Source organism: Solanum pennellii, chromosome 8 (assembly GCF_001406875.1).
Source record: "Solanum pennellii chromosome 8, SPENNV200".
NCBI classification, from domain to species: domain Eukaryota; kingdom Viridiplantae; phylum Streptophyta; class Magnoliopsida; order Solanales; family Solanaceae; genus Solanum; species Solanum pennellii.
Genome location: NC_028644.1, coordinates 39668522 through 39683954, shown reverse-complemented (window position 1 = coordinate 39683954; position 15433 = coordinate 39668522).

The following is a 15433-nucleotide window of genomic DNA, read 5'->3' as shown; positions in this document are numbered from 1 at the left end:
TAGCTAGTTTGCTTTGTTGAGTGAGGTTATAGAGCTTCACGTGACCATTGCACTAGTAGACTTGGTGAAGAATTATAGATAAGGGTTTTTGCTTATGTTGTAAATTTATGGACTCATGAATATTATTTGTGGTTATGCTACGATTGTACAGTTTTATAGACTATGAGTTCGGCTATAATATATATATGTTGATTTAGTTTAAGTTGAGTAGGTTTGCCTTATGTTTAATATGCTTTTATGATAAGAGGTGTGTGACTATTACCTTATCTTAGTTCTTGTGTTGTCCATAAGATTTATGAAAGTAACTTGTAATGCTTTTATAAAATGTCCCTTTTTAGCATGATTTCAATGTTATGTGTATATGTTCCATACTTAGTGAAAGTAATGTGCTAGCCCCGTTATCCCTTTTTCCCAATACTTTAGGTTCTGGCCGTTGAGGAGATTATGGTCATTTTCAAGTAAGGCTTTGAAATATTCTCCAAGTGTGGGTATGTCCTCAAGGTCCGAGAATGATGCCTTGTTTTTATTCTACCTATGTTTCTTTGTTAAAGTCTAAAGACAATAATTTCACTCTAGTTGTTTCAAGATATTGTTGTGAGCCCTAAGCGACATTTATTCAATTGTGTAAGGGATTTGCCCATAATGTTCTATTTTGTATAGATGGTATCATATAAGACCTCCTTATTAGGACTATGTTATGTATGTTATCAAATTGTGGCATAAAAGTATAAGACTGTCTAATATTCTTATATGAGGAGTCTAAGAAAACTCGCTATAAATATATTATGTGTAAGCGAGAGGTCTAACTAAACCTCATGAAGTAGATGTAGATGAGAAGTTTTAATTTGTCGCACTTTTTAACCTATGAATATAATGATGAATGATAGGAGGCTACTCTTAGTCCTCTTCGAGGATGACGATGCACCTTACTTCTAGGGGGTGCTCACCAGATGTAACATTCACATCCCCCCCCCCTCCTTAAAAAAAATCGTCCTCAAATGTTAGCATGGTTATCCAACCCAAACAATTTCAAGTTTTAGTTAGTACTACAAATAATCTCATAATACGCATAGACTTATACTTACTTTTTATCGTCTTAACTAAGCATTTTCATGTCTCTAATAAATCTAAAACATATGAGAATACTTCAGCTTCATTGCTTCTTCCACTTCTCATATAACATCTTCTACTTATTGGTTCCTCCATAACACTTTTACAAAAGATACTTCAGTATTTCTTAACTTAATAACTTGTCTATTTAGAATAGAAATGGGTAATTCTACATAAGTGAGATATCATGTAACCTATTCATATTAAATAGGAGTGATATGAGATGGGTCACCTATGCATTTTTAAAGCACTGAGACATGAATCACAAGATGAATAGTTGAAAGCTCTTGAGGTAGCTCTAACTCATAAGCAACTTGGACAATTGTTTGAAAAATCATATATGGCACTATATAGTGTGGACTCAACTTTCTCTTTTTTAACAAACCTCATTACCCTTTTCATTGGAGACACCTTCAAGAACATCCTATACCCTATGGAAAACTCTAGTCCTCTTTTTCTAATGCATATGATTTGTGCCGACTTTGAGAAGTTGCTACCCATTGTTGTATATCCTTAACTTTTTCCATTTCTTTATGAATAAGATCTGGCCCAAATATGGCAGTTTTACCTTTTTCGCACCACCCAATTGGGGATCTTCACTTTCTCACATATAAAGCTTTAAATGGTGAAATCTCGATACTCGAATGGTAGCTAGTGTTATTAGAGAATTCAATAAGTGGTAGGTGATCATTTAAGCCACCCTTGAAGTCTAAGCTACAATCTCGCAGCATATCCTCAAGTGTTTCAATTGTATGTTCTGCCTGAAAATTCATTTGAGGGTGATAGGTTGTACTTTGTTTCACTTTAGTTCCCAAACTCTTCTCAAATGACTTCCAAATATTTGTAGTGAATTGAGCTTCTCCATCAGATATTATACAGATTCGCACTCATGCAGTTGAACTATCTCTTTAATTTACAACCTTGCATACTCTTCACATGTATAATTAGTCTTCAACGACAAGAAGTGCACTAATTTTTTTAGTCTATCAACTATTATGCATATGGACTCAAACTTCCTAAATGAGAGAGGCAAGATAGTGACAAAATCCTTGTTCATCATGTCCCACTTCCAAATTGAATGTCCAATATGCTGCATATAACCTTCAAGCTTTTGGTGCTATACTTTTACATATTGATGATTTTGCCATTAAGCCACAAATTCTACAATGTTCTTGTATATGTAACCCCACCAATACATGTCTTTCAAGTCATGATACATTTTAGTTGACCCTTGATGGACATAATATATTTAATGATGTGCTTCTAGAATAATCCTCTTTTTTAATTCATATATATTAGGTACACACAATCTATTTTTACACCAAAGTACTCCCTCTTTTGTAAGCTCAAACTCCTTTGTCATACCATGGTGTACATTCTCCTTAAATTGTAATTGAATAGGATCGGTATATTTCATCTCTTTCACTTCCACTACTACTGAGAATTCTGCCGTATTTTGTAAACCAACCCCTTTATATGGAGATTCAAGAAGGCAAAACGCCAAGTTAGATAGTTTGCATACATGCCTAGTTATTAGTTGTTTTCTATAGACTGCCTATAAGTTCTTGACATTATTTTATGGCTTAAAGCATAAACTACGATATTTTCTTTATGGAGATTATACAAGATATCGATGTCAGAATCTTGTCATAGCTCCATCAATCCGTGCTGCCTTAGATTTAGGTCATTTTATTTAAAGAGATATTGAAAACCCTTGTGATCTTTGTGTACGTCAACATACACTCCATACATGTAGGGGCATCATAACTTCAAAGAAAACACAACTGCTGCTAGCTCGAGATCATGGGCTGAATAATTTTTCTCATGCGGCCACACTTACCTTGAGATATACGCTATTACATTACTATGGTTCATCAGTACACAATTTAAGCCCACTCCCGAAGCATCACAATACACTGCATGGCCTGTCATGCCTTCTAGAAGTACCAGTGCATGTGTAGATGTTTTTTTTGACATTTATCACTCTACAAGAACTTGGTTTTTTGTGTTTTAGTTTTGTCAATAGAGCAGCAATGGAAGAGAGTCCTTCAATGAAACTTTCGTAAAAACCTGCCAATCATTTAAACTAAGGATCTCAGTAGGCGTTCTAGATCTTGATCAGTTTTTCAGGGCGTCTATCTTCTAGTTATCAACCCCTATTCCTTCATCAGATACAATATTACCTAAGAGTTTCATATATTTCAACCAGAAGACATATTTTTGCATCAAACTGACGATCACAAAAAAATGGCAAACCTGGTTGCAAGTGATTAGCTTGGTCCTTTTCTTATCTTGAATACACCAAAATGTCATTTATGATTACTATCCCGGACACATTTAAAATGTCTTGAACATAATTTGTTAGCCCAAATGACATGACTAAAAAACACAAAATGACCATATCGTGTTTTGAAAGCTGTCTTAGGTATATATTTATCTTTGACCCACAGTTGGTGATAACTCAACCTCGGGTTGATCTTTTAGAAACAATTAGGACCTTGTAACTGATCAAAGAAGTCATCAATTCTAAGGAGGATATATTTATGCTATATCGTCACCTTATTTAACTTTTGGTAGTCAATGCACATTCTAAATCAGCCATCTTTCTTTCTTTTAAAATAAAATTGTTGCTTCCTATGGTGACATACTAGGCCTTATGAATCCTTTTTCTAATAAGTGTTTTAATTGCTTCTTCAACACCCTAATTTCTTCGGGACCATTATATTCAAAGGAATGGAGATAGGTTAAGTTTATTGAATCACATGAATACCAAACTCTACCTTTTTCTAGAGGCGAAACCGGAAGATCTTCACAAAATACATCGGGATATTCATTTACCACCAAAATTGATTGAAGAATCGGTGTCTCCATATATGTATTATTCACTCTCACTCGATGACATATGTATCCCATGATCATTATTTTCTTTGCCTTAAGAAGAAATAAATTTATCTCTTGGTGTTTCAATATTACCTTTAAATTCAAGTACTACCTCATCTGGAAAATAGAAATGCACAAGCTTAGTTAGGAAATCTTTTGTGGAATAAAAAGAATCTAACCAATCCATACCAATTATAACATCAAAATCTACCTTTTTCCATCTCAACAAGTTCATCCAATGTTTATGAGCACAAAAAGTCATGATATAATTACGATAAACTTTTTTAGTTATAATAGACTAATAAATTGTTGTGGAAACTTAAAATGGCTTCACTAATAATTCTGGTGTTCTTTGGCACATTATTGAAACCAATGGAGTAACATATGATAGTGTAGACCCCGGATAAATTGATGCATATACAATATGTGAAAAGATAGACGATGTACGAATAACCAAATCTAGTGATGCTTCTTAATGTTGCCAATCCCTTAGAGCATATGTGCGATTCTGACCTCCACCTGAACTTGCTACTCCCCTAGATCCTCTATCATGACCTGTAAACATATGTACTGCCCTACCTAAAGAAAGTGATGATGAGTAGGATGCAATAACTTGTCTAGTCAGTTGTGCTACACCACAACACCCCTATGAGGGCAATTTTTCATTATATACCCTAGTGTACCATACTAAAAACAAACATCTATCCTAGACCTACATGAACCAATATGATTCCTCACACATTGTTTACAAGGATGCCGAGGAGGCCTTGATTGGATCGTGCGTACCTGCTCTTAATAACACGCTATTTGTGAACCTTTGATTTCACTTTTTTGCCCAAACATATTGCCTCTAAGCCCTTGAAATTGTTGTGGAGCACTAGCTACAGCGTAGAAAGATCATGGTCTAGGTAGTCTCTTAGAGAACCGAGGCCTTAACTCACCATGGGATGGTGTAAACTTCCTCATAGATTTGTCCATCTTAGGATGCCATGTCTCTGACTATTATGTCCTTACTCTTTGCCTTTGATCCTCAATCTTTTGCGCAAAATCATGCATCCTTGCTATTTCAATATTATTATTCAATGAAGCAATGGTAGAGTATCCAGCAAGATATGAACCTAGCTTATCCACATGACTATGAACTATATCATCCATATTAGCTACTACATTAGGATAATACCTGGTCAAGGAATTAAGTATGAGTTGTACTCTCACATGCTCATACTTCTATTATGGAGATTTAGAAACTATTCCGCACGGGCCTCTCGATCTCCAATAGCATATAATGGTTAGGGAATTCCTTTTTTAACTCTTTTTACATAGATAAACGTGCACTTGTTCCCCTTGATTGATTCATGTTATTCTTTACAACTTACATGCATAACATCCAAATTATGTTGGATTTGATCTATAGAGTGTTGTGCATCTTCATTAGAATCTGACCCGGTGAATGATTGACGGTGAAAGATAAGAAAATCACCTATTTGGGTGGCAGTTGCTTGATCTACACCACTAGTATCTACAATTGGACTTTCATTCCATTGGCCCTAACCACCCACTATACGAGTCATTAATTGGACTTCATGCTTTCAATTTTTCTCACTAACCTTAATAGGTGGTTCTTGAGGTGAAGCTTCCCACAATAGCCTTACTTTGAACAACTTGATTAGGCGGTGCTTAGCTGGTCCTTTCTTACGTAGCCACATCGATTCACTTACCTGTACTTTTACTCCTTCTCATAACCAGCATCTTTGCTTTTACTCCTTCTCGTAACCAGCATCTCTGCTATAGTAATAAAGTTTAGAAGTTCGATACTATTAACCTACAACATTGGTTTTACCACACCATCTAAGAAATGGAAGAAAAGAGATGACTCCTACGTATCTCGTAGCCTCTTCTTTAGAAATATGCTACAAAACAAATCCATATGCAAGACTCTACACATACACATCTTTGTATACTCCTTAAGTAGACCCCAAAGTTGTACACAAAACATGGTCGTTAAGGCCACAATTTCATATGACGCAATTGACAATACACATTAGTCTACAAAGCCTCTAGAAGATAAAAACCTTAGATTAGGTCAGGACAGACCCCACCTTACCCTTAACTACGATACAATACCAAAATGATTCTACCAAAGGCTCAATAATTCTTAAAATCAACCCGAAGCTTGTAAAAAGTAGCTAGGTGTCGTGTGCTCCTATTGGGGAAATCTATGTTGTAGACTAACTGTGCATGCAACATGAAATATAGCATATTCCGCAAGGGGCGTTAGTGCGAAAAATTTACTGAATATGTATGGAAATAACATATATAAAATAAGAATTTGAATCAAAAAAAATTTCAATATATGTGTGCATAAATCATAACAGAAGACCAACTTTTTTAACTCTTTGGGGATCATGTATGTTATATTCTTGTCTTTACCTTTTTGTGTGTTATGATTGTTATTAGGCATGTGATGCGAACGACCAGCTAGTCACTAGTAGAAAAATATGACCAATACTACGACAGTTTAACCCCTGGGATGCGGTCCTAATAATTAAACGAATTGGGATTGGCCTATACTAGGCTTTCGCCCCTAAGATTTCACTCTTTTATACCAATAGTAATCAGCCTATTCTAGGTTTTCTCCCCTGAGATGCAACCATTATGAATCAGTTTGTATCAACCAATGATAGGAATTTTCTCCTGGGGTGCCATCCATAATTATACATATTGCTTAACTTAGATTCTTTTATCTTTGAGATTGATATTTATCAGTCCATAAATCTTTTGAGATTGACATTTTGGCGGTCATAATAATTTTTCAGATTTGAAAATACGGACCAGTAGTAGAAGACATGAAAATAATACTTCAAAGTTGTAAGAATGACATATAGAGCAATTTAACATCAACACATTTATTGTAAGCTTAGACGAAATAATTGACTTCGAATGACTATGAGGAGGATTCACCAAGTTTGATTTGGCAAATAAAATCTATACCATCACATGGGTGGATAATTACAACAGTATAGAGTAGGAGAGGGCAAAATATTGTTAGCTATTTGGAGATCGTACGCTGCAACTAAGTTTCTTTTACTAAGAATAGAACTTAGGAAATTCACCTATTGATATCAATCGCAAGTATCAAAATTTATGCCGAAGAATATTGAATTGAATAGTTTTACATACCTTATTTTCTAACCAATACAACTATCACATTTCAGCCTTCCTTTTTGTTTACTAATCTTAAATATAATTCATGATGAAGATATTGTTAGGAGCTAATCATATTAATGCCCTCAACTAACACTAGCTAAACAGTTGACAGAAATCAATCCCACAAAACCCTTACACAAATGGTGAACCACTTCACGCTTTTACTATATATTTATATAACTTAAGACATCCTTTCCCAAGATAACCAATCTTCCCCCAACAACAATATACATAAGGCGGCCATTATAAGTCAATAAAAATCATTCACCATAATAGGAGAATATTAAGATTTATAACAATCAGGTAATTCTTGATAGATATATACAAAATTCTCAAATAAAAACCTGTATTTAAGGATACTCAAAAATGGACAGTGGTATTACCTTATTTTCTAGAAATTTATCCTCTAAACTTCTACTTCAAGAATGGAAACTCTCTTTCAAAATTTTACTTGAAAAAGAGGACAATACTCAAGAACCTTAAGGTGTTTTAGGGAAAATCATAAAAGTTAAAAATAGATTAAAATTCCTAATCTTTATCCCTTAAAAGGGAGGTGTAATGGCCGACTTTCTTGGCCAATTTATTGCAATATGTTGTCAAGTAGGTAACCAACCTACTTGGACTTTTTACTTAGGCCTTTGGGGACTTCGACATTTGTTAGTCCTTACTACCAATTACCCCTCTATTTTTGTCAATTTGGGCCATAACAAATGTAGTAGGTGATCCACCTAGTTGGAGTTTTCACTTGTGCAATTTTGGACATAACACTATTGGGCCTTGGGCTACTAAAATTTGTCTAGATTAAATGAAAAAGGTAGGTAGTGTACTTTTCCCAATTACATGGTCAAAAGAGTTTTAGTAGGTGATTGACCTACATGGTCCTTTGGCTGGTCAATAATTCAAAGTAGGTGATGCACCTACTTGTCACCTACTAGCTTTATTAAGCCATGAAAGGAGCTCACTTATTTTATTCTACTTTTTTATATTAAACCCTTTTTCTTCAACACAGCACTTAACTTTAAACTTTAAGATCAATTACCACCTTACTATCTCTAGTTTAAAAACTTTCGTCGGAATTAACTTGCAGTATACATGCTGAAATATGCAAGGTGTTACATCCCCTTCTGAGCTAGTTTAAACAAACACTAATCATACAAAAAAATGTTCTCTCTCTTATATTATAACACTATGTCAAGTATTACATCAATAGAACTAGCATACACATAAAACTAGCTGTAAGATTCATGTATATGTGTGCACCGAAAATAAGTCTTCACTAAGTTTTTAGTAATAATGAGGTTAATCTCAGAAACAGGAGGTGGTTGTAATTACTAAAGGATTATAACATGAATATTATCTATCACCCCAGTAAAGGTTATGTTGTTGCTGATACCTTGAGATGATTTTCTATGGGTAGTACCGCTCATTTTGATGAAGACGAGGAGGAGTTAGCAAAACATGTGCATAGACTTGCATGATTGGGAGTTCATATAATTGAATCTAACGAAGGAGAATAAGTAGTGATATATGGGGTTAAATCATCATTCGTCTCTCAAGTCAAAGAGAAACAAGACTAACATCCTATTTTTCTTGAATTGAAGGCAAATATTTATAAGTAAAAATGTATTTGTTTTTTAAAAAGAGGGAGATGGTGTATTGACGTATCAAGGTAGATTTTGTGTGCCAAGGTTGGACAAAATCCAAGAAATGATCATGGAGAAATCCCATATATCATGACATTCTCTTAATCCGAGTTTCACAAAGATGTATTGTATTTGGAGAGTGGTTTATTGGTGGTGTAGTTGATAAAGGGCAATGCAGAATTTTTAGCTAAGTGTTCGATTTGCCAACAAGTTAAAGTATAGTACCAGAGGCCCGGTGGTATGGCTTAGTATATAGAGATTCTGATATAGAAAAGGGAGATGATAAATAAAGATTTTATTACATGCTTACCACGGTCACCAGGAAGCGCGATTCGATTTGGATGATTGTAGCTTGAATGACAAAATCAGCCCACGTTTTGTCGGTAAAGACTACCCATTAAGCAAAAGATTAGGCTATGTTTTATATTCAAGCGATAGTCAGACTTCATGAAGTTTTAGTTTACATTATTTCATATAAATGTGCATAATAATGGCAATTATTCCAGAAAGGTTTTGATTTAAAGATGAACACGAGTGCTGCCTTTCATCCACAAATTTATGGTCAAGCAGAGAGAAACATTCAGACATTAAAAGATATGTTTAGAGCTTGTATGATTGATTTGAAAGGTAATTTGGATAATCACATACCTAGTTTAGAGTTTTCTACAACAGTAGTTACCACTTTATCATCCAAATGGCCCCGTATCAGTCTATTTATATGAAAATATGTAGATCTCCTATAAGATGGTTTGAACTTGATGAAGCTTGGTTGATTTAAGGTCCAAAAATTTAAATAAGGTTTAGTAGATACTCTCATATGTTTAAAGAGTAAATAAATCATTTTAAATATGTTTCATAGCTTTTAGAAGTTAGTTTGAAGAGGTTTGAGGTCAACGTCCAAGGACGACCAAGATGTCTGTAAACTAGTCTAGTTAAACTAGTGAATAGTAGGGTTTTTCAGTGGATTATTGGGGTATATAATGAATGTGAAATTTAGTATTGAGAGTTCGTACACATAGAATAACATGTAAAGGGTCGAAATGTTAGAGTACGACTCGCCGGGGACCAACCTAAGTGTCCCCGAAGAGGTCCCAAACGTTGGCAAATAAAGCTGCCAGACATCCAAGATATGGAGGTGTTGGCGCGTCCACCTGCAACAGTAAAAGGGAAAAAAGTTTCCCTGTTACGCGGCGCCATCGCGAACTATTTTTTCTAAAAGTAAATTCCAGAACCAAGAATTGAAAGTGCCTCCGCAACGCGCAGCCATGTCCAAGATTTTGTCACGTCGTCTTTAAATAAAATTACAATTGGTTATATGGTCGAAGAGGTACAGGGGTCTTTTGGGTACTTTAGAGATTGATTATTGGTGGTTATCTTAGGGGTTTGAAGTTTATTATGAAGTGAAATAGTCATTTAGACTCTTGTCTTTAAAGAAAAACCTTTCTTTCCCAAATCCTCTCTCAAAACAACCATTGAAGAAGAAAAGAAATTGGAGGAAGCTCTTAGAAAGAAATTGTAGATGAGTTTAAGGCTCTAATATAAGGTGTGTGAAGCTTTTTCATTCATGAATTCTTCTATCCATGAAGTCCCCTAGTTTCCCTCAATTGTGAATCCAAAATATCCCAATGTAGAGAGAGTTGTGATTGCATTATGGGTAAGGCTTGATTGTGATCCCAATCTAGTGGGTAGCATTCGATTATGTTCATACGATGATTATGTAATGTTTAAGTGAGGTTTTCATGGTGGATTTTAGTATTTGATGATTAAGGTGATTACGATGGGTTTAGTCCATTAGAGGTAAGATTGAAGGTTCTAAATTAATCTTCTTAATTCAATTGTATTGCATATTATTTGATCATGATTGAATCACGTTGATATGAATTTAACTAGGTTTAATTTATTAGGGATTATCTTTACTTGTAAATTTGGAATTTAACCTATGTGATAAAACATGACTTGATTTACCTTCTAACAATCTAATTGAATTAATTAACATGTTAGTGAACATGGATCATGATAGATTAAAGGTGATAATAGATTATACGGCTTGTATGCCATTGTTGATAGAGATTAGGGGGTGAAATCATTATGAGGAGATTAAGATGATGTTTTCTTTGTCTTCTACTCTTCTACATGAACAAGTTAGGGGAAGCAAGTTCTCTCACATAGATGGATTCTAGGTTGACCTAAGAACCTAAAGAATCAACAGATGATAGACTAAGAATAACTTGAAAATGGATTTTACAGTCTCTTTTTCTGTAACAGAATTTGTGAGGTAAGACCAAGGTCTGATAGCTTGAGATGATGAATGTCATGATATATTGAGATGATGAATCTCATGATAGCTCGAGATGGTGAACCTCATGATAACTGTAGATGGTAGATGTTAAGGGTATCTTAAGATAGTAAATTACAAGTTGAGCTGAAATACTCATGGTATCTTGAGATGTTGATTCTCGTGGTAGATTGGTATGGAGGAATCAAGTTCTATCATGTTTAGCTTGACCTTGCTTTGCAAGGATTCTTGATCATGGAAGCTTTACTTGGTTTTGCCAAAACCATTTCATTGTAGGTTTAGGGAAAAAGCCTATACTCTCTCAATGGTATGTTGATTTGAATGTTATGTATATTTAATGGAATAACATGATATAGGTTTCTTATGGTATCTTCGGGCTTCAGATTCATGCTCCCCTATGTTTAGCGTGCATCTATATGATTGGTTGCATGGTAGTTAGGTTGGTATTGGATTATCCTTCCTTGTTAGTTTGGATTTTATGAAAGCTACTCTTCATGGTAGTGGGTCTATTAAATTAGTACTTCAATCTTAATAGACAAGAGTACAAGATAAATTAGCTTTGAATAGGTTTGTCTAAAAAAATTCCTAGTGTGGATGGTAGTATGGCTTTCCATTCATATATGGCACAGGTATGACTTGAAGCTACCTATGACATGACCCCCATGTTATGTATGTATAGCTTGGGTAGTTGCTATGGTTTCTTTCCTTTACATGATTGACTTAAGATGATAGTTCCTTGTCAATATCAAATAGATCTACTAGAGACTCCTAAAATGAAAGGGAGTAGGGTGACTTCAAAATATGCTAAGTGTGTGAGGTAGAATGGGATGCCTCACATGCATTACACAAGTGAGCTATGAGGTAGCCTAGGGTCATAGTGCTTATATGTTATGACGAACTTATGTATTAATTATGACAGTGGATTATGATCAGGAATGACCAAAGAGAGGTACTTAGCTTTGGTAATAGTATGGGATGCTACCTTAGACTTGCACAAGTATACTTTGAGGTGGCTTGTGATGTATTTCATTTGAGTAAGAAGGACAATGATTTAAGTATGAACACTTATATGCTTTATGATATCTTATTATGCTTATGATATTCATGTAATGCTTTTGTTTTTATCTCTTATGATCATTTATATTCTTGACTAACCCTCTGAGATATCTTATGTTTGGTATGATATTTTTCATACTTAGTACATTTCGTACTAACACATATTTTTCTACATTCTAATCCAATGTAGGGTCTTTAGGAAATTGAGTTGCTTGAATGGTATAGTTTCCAAGGTTTGTCAAGAAGTGAAGATTGGTGAGTCCGCATAGTATTCGGGGACACCACCCCTATGTTTTTTTTTTATGTTAGAATTTTATTGGTTGTCACCAAATACATTTGTAATCATGTTGTCATAAATGGTTTTTGAAACATACATTAAAAGTTTTATGAAATTATCAGCATTATGTTTTGAAGAAAAAGTTTTAATTCCATATTAATTTTTGTACATATGAAATGAATGATGTCTAAGGGCTTGTACAAGACCTCCGATAGGTCAAGTATGTAGTGTGGAGACTCAAGAGTACTCAAACTTTTAGGGTGTACTTGCGGGTCATTACAAACTTGGTATCAAAGCATAAGGTTATGAAATACTGTTAGGATGTCTCAAAGACCACTTCTAGTACAGTCTTATTCATCGGTGTGAGTCGCGACACACCCATGAGTAGTAGGCTATGTGATGCTTAGGAAATTTCCACTTCTTAATTCTTCAAGTCGTGCCATATAGTTTTGATTCAGTAGGCCCTTTGTATAATGTTTGCCTATGATTATGTCTAGGTTATCGCTAACACTAGGGATAATGCTAGAAAAGAAGGAGATAGCAATGATGATAAAGATATTCCTCCCCTAGGAGTTCAATATCCTCCTCAAGTTCCTAATAATCAACAAGTGGGGAATGTTTCTCTACGGGAGTTTAGGACTTCTATAGACTTGTTGGGTCAAGCCTTGACGACCCAAGCCATATGGAGATGGTGGAAAACCCTATATAGGGAATGAGTATCTATATAGTTTCGGAGTTCTTGAGGATGAACCCTCCGGAATTAAATGTCTTCAAGGTGAAGGAATATCCAAATTGGTTCATAGATGAGGTCTATAACTCCTTCGCTATTATGGGATGAAATTTTAAATAGAAAGCGGAACTAGCCGCTTACCAATTAAAAGATGTGGTAAAAGTTTGGTATGAACAATGGAATGATTATAGGCCTTTGCAAGGGAGGGCCCATAGAGTGGGAAACTTTTAAGTCGACTTTCCTTGATAGGTTATTTACTATGTAACCGAGGGAGGCTATCTTGACACCCAATTTTGAGCGTCCTTAATAGGAATTGACTTTCGTGTTTCTTAAATTCCAAACGATTCGAAATAGCTGACTTTATAAATCTCAAAATATTCTTTTTCAAGTTATTTTAATTAGTTTTCACCATTTTTTTCACTAATTTTTAAGTAATATATATGTGTTATATAAGTTTGTATATAATTAGTATATTTTATAATCATTTCAAAATCATCTCAAAAAAGATAATAATTTTATATATATATTTTTTTATTAGTTTACTTTAAATTATTGTTATAATTTTATAATATTTAGTTCATAATAAAGTTAAATATTTTATTTCGTTTCGTTTAATAAACTTGTTAATTAATCTTATTTTAATTCATTTTGGCTTTTGGCCGAATTTACCTCAATTAGTTATATGTTCAATTACAAATATAGTCATCCCCGTTTAGCTTGAGTTCCAATTTTCTCAGACTAGTTTTAAGTAAGTATTCAATCCTTCCTGCGCAGCCCATTATGAATTATTCCTCAAAACCAAGGTCCATTCTCATTTTTTCAAGAGAAATTTTTCAAAATGTCAATATTTTAACATTAAAGAGGGCTCATTAGCAACACTTTCAATATTTAGTAAAAATGTCAAATTTTAGTTTGTTATGTATCTTATTTATGTTTTTATTATTTGTTTTTATTTAAAGAATATATAATTATTTAATAATAAAAGGGAGAAAATCAAGGGAGAGAATATTTCAAAAAAAGGTAAGGATCACTTAATTTTCTCATCAGTTACATTTTCAAATAAAATTTAAACTTTGTTCATTTTTTTTCACCAGAATTTTTACCTTTTTAAAATTATATTAATTCCACAATATATTCTTTTATATTCATTATAATTTTTTATTAGTTTGTATTCATTCCAATAGGTATGCCGAAAGTATCTATATAGTCATTTAAGAAATATATTTGTATTAATATATTTTTTTCCCTATATAGTTATTTTTTTCTTCAAAAATCTTGTATGTATTCATTTCAATATGTATTTTATTTGTATTTCTAGTTTTTCTAGTTTTTATTTAGAATTTTGTATAATAATATATAAAATACAAAAAATTAGTATGATGAAAAAAGTGAATGAAATATAAAATTGAAAAGAAAAAATTGAATATTTGGTGTACTCATTCTTAAATAAAATACATAACTAGTTGACATACCTTTAGAATAAATACAAATTAGAAAAAAAATGTCAAATTGTGAAACAATGCAACATAATTTTTGAATGAATACAACTATTAATTGTAAAAATACATACTGACTAAAACAGTATAAAAATTCAATATATACTTCAAATTTATGAATACAAAAAATAATAAAACTATGAAATACAAAAAAAAAAATACTAAATGTGGTACATTGACATAACTATCACAAAAAAATTAAAAATGAATTAAATATATGAAATACAATTCCAAATCTATGGATATAAAATACAATAAAACAATGAAATACAAAAATACATACTGACTAAAACAGCAATAAAATTCAATATACAGCTCCAAATCTATGAATACAAAAAACATTAAAACTATGAAATATACACAATCAAACTCATATAATGTGTTACATTGACATAACTAACACACACATAAAAAAAACAGAACACAAAATACAATAAATATATGAAATACAAAAATAAATACTAACTATAACATAGTAAAAAGTCCATACACACTTCCAAAACCATTGTAACATGCATTTTTTTGAATCTTAAAAATTACTAAACAAATTAAACTAAACATGCAAGACACAGAACATGCAAAAAAAAAAAACCTCTTCTCCAACAAATTGGTCTTCTTCAACTTCATGGTTATGAATTTGTGTGGGATTTTGCACATCGACGGACTCAGGCATTTTTTCCCGTTGTATATCCTCCTTAGATTTAGAAGCAGAACCTACATTGTTGTTTAATTCTCGAG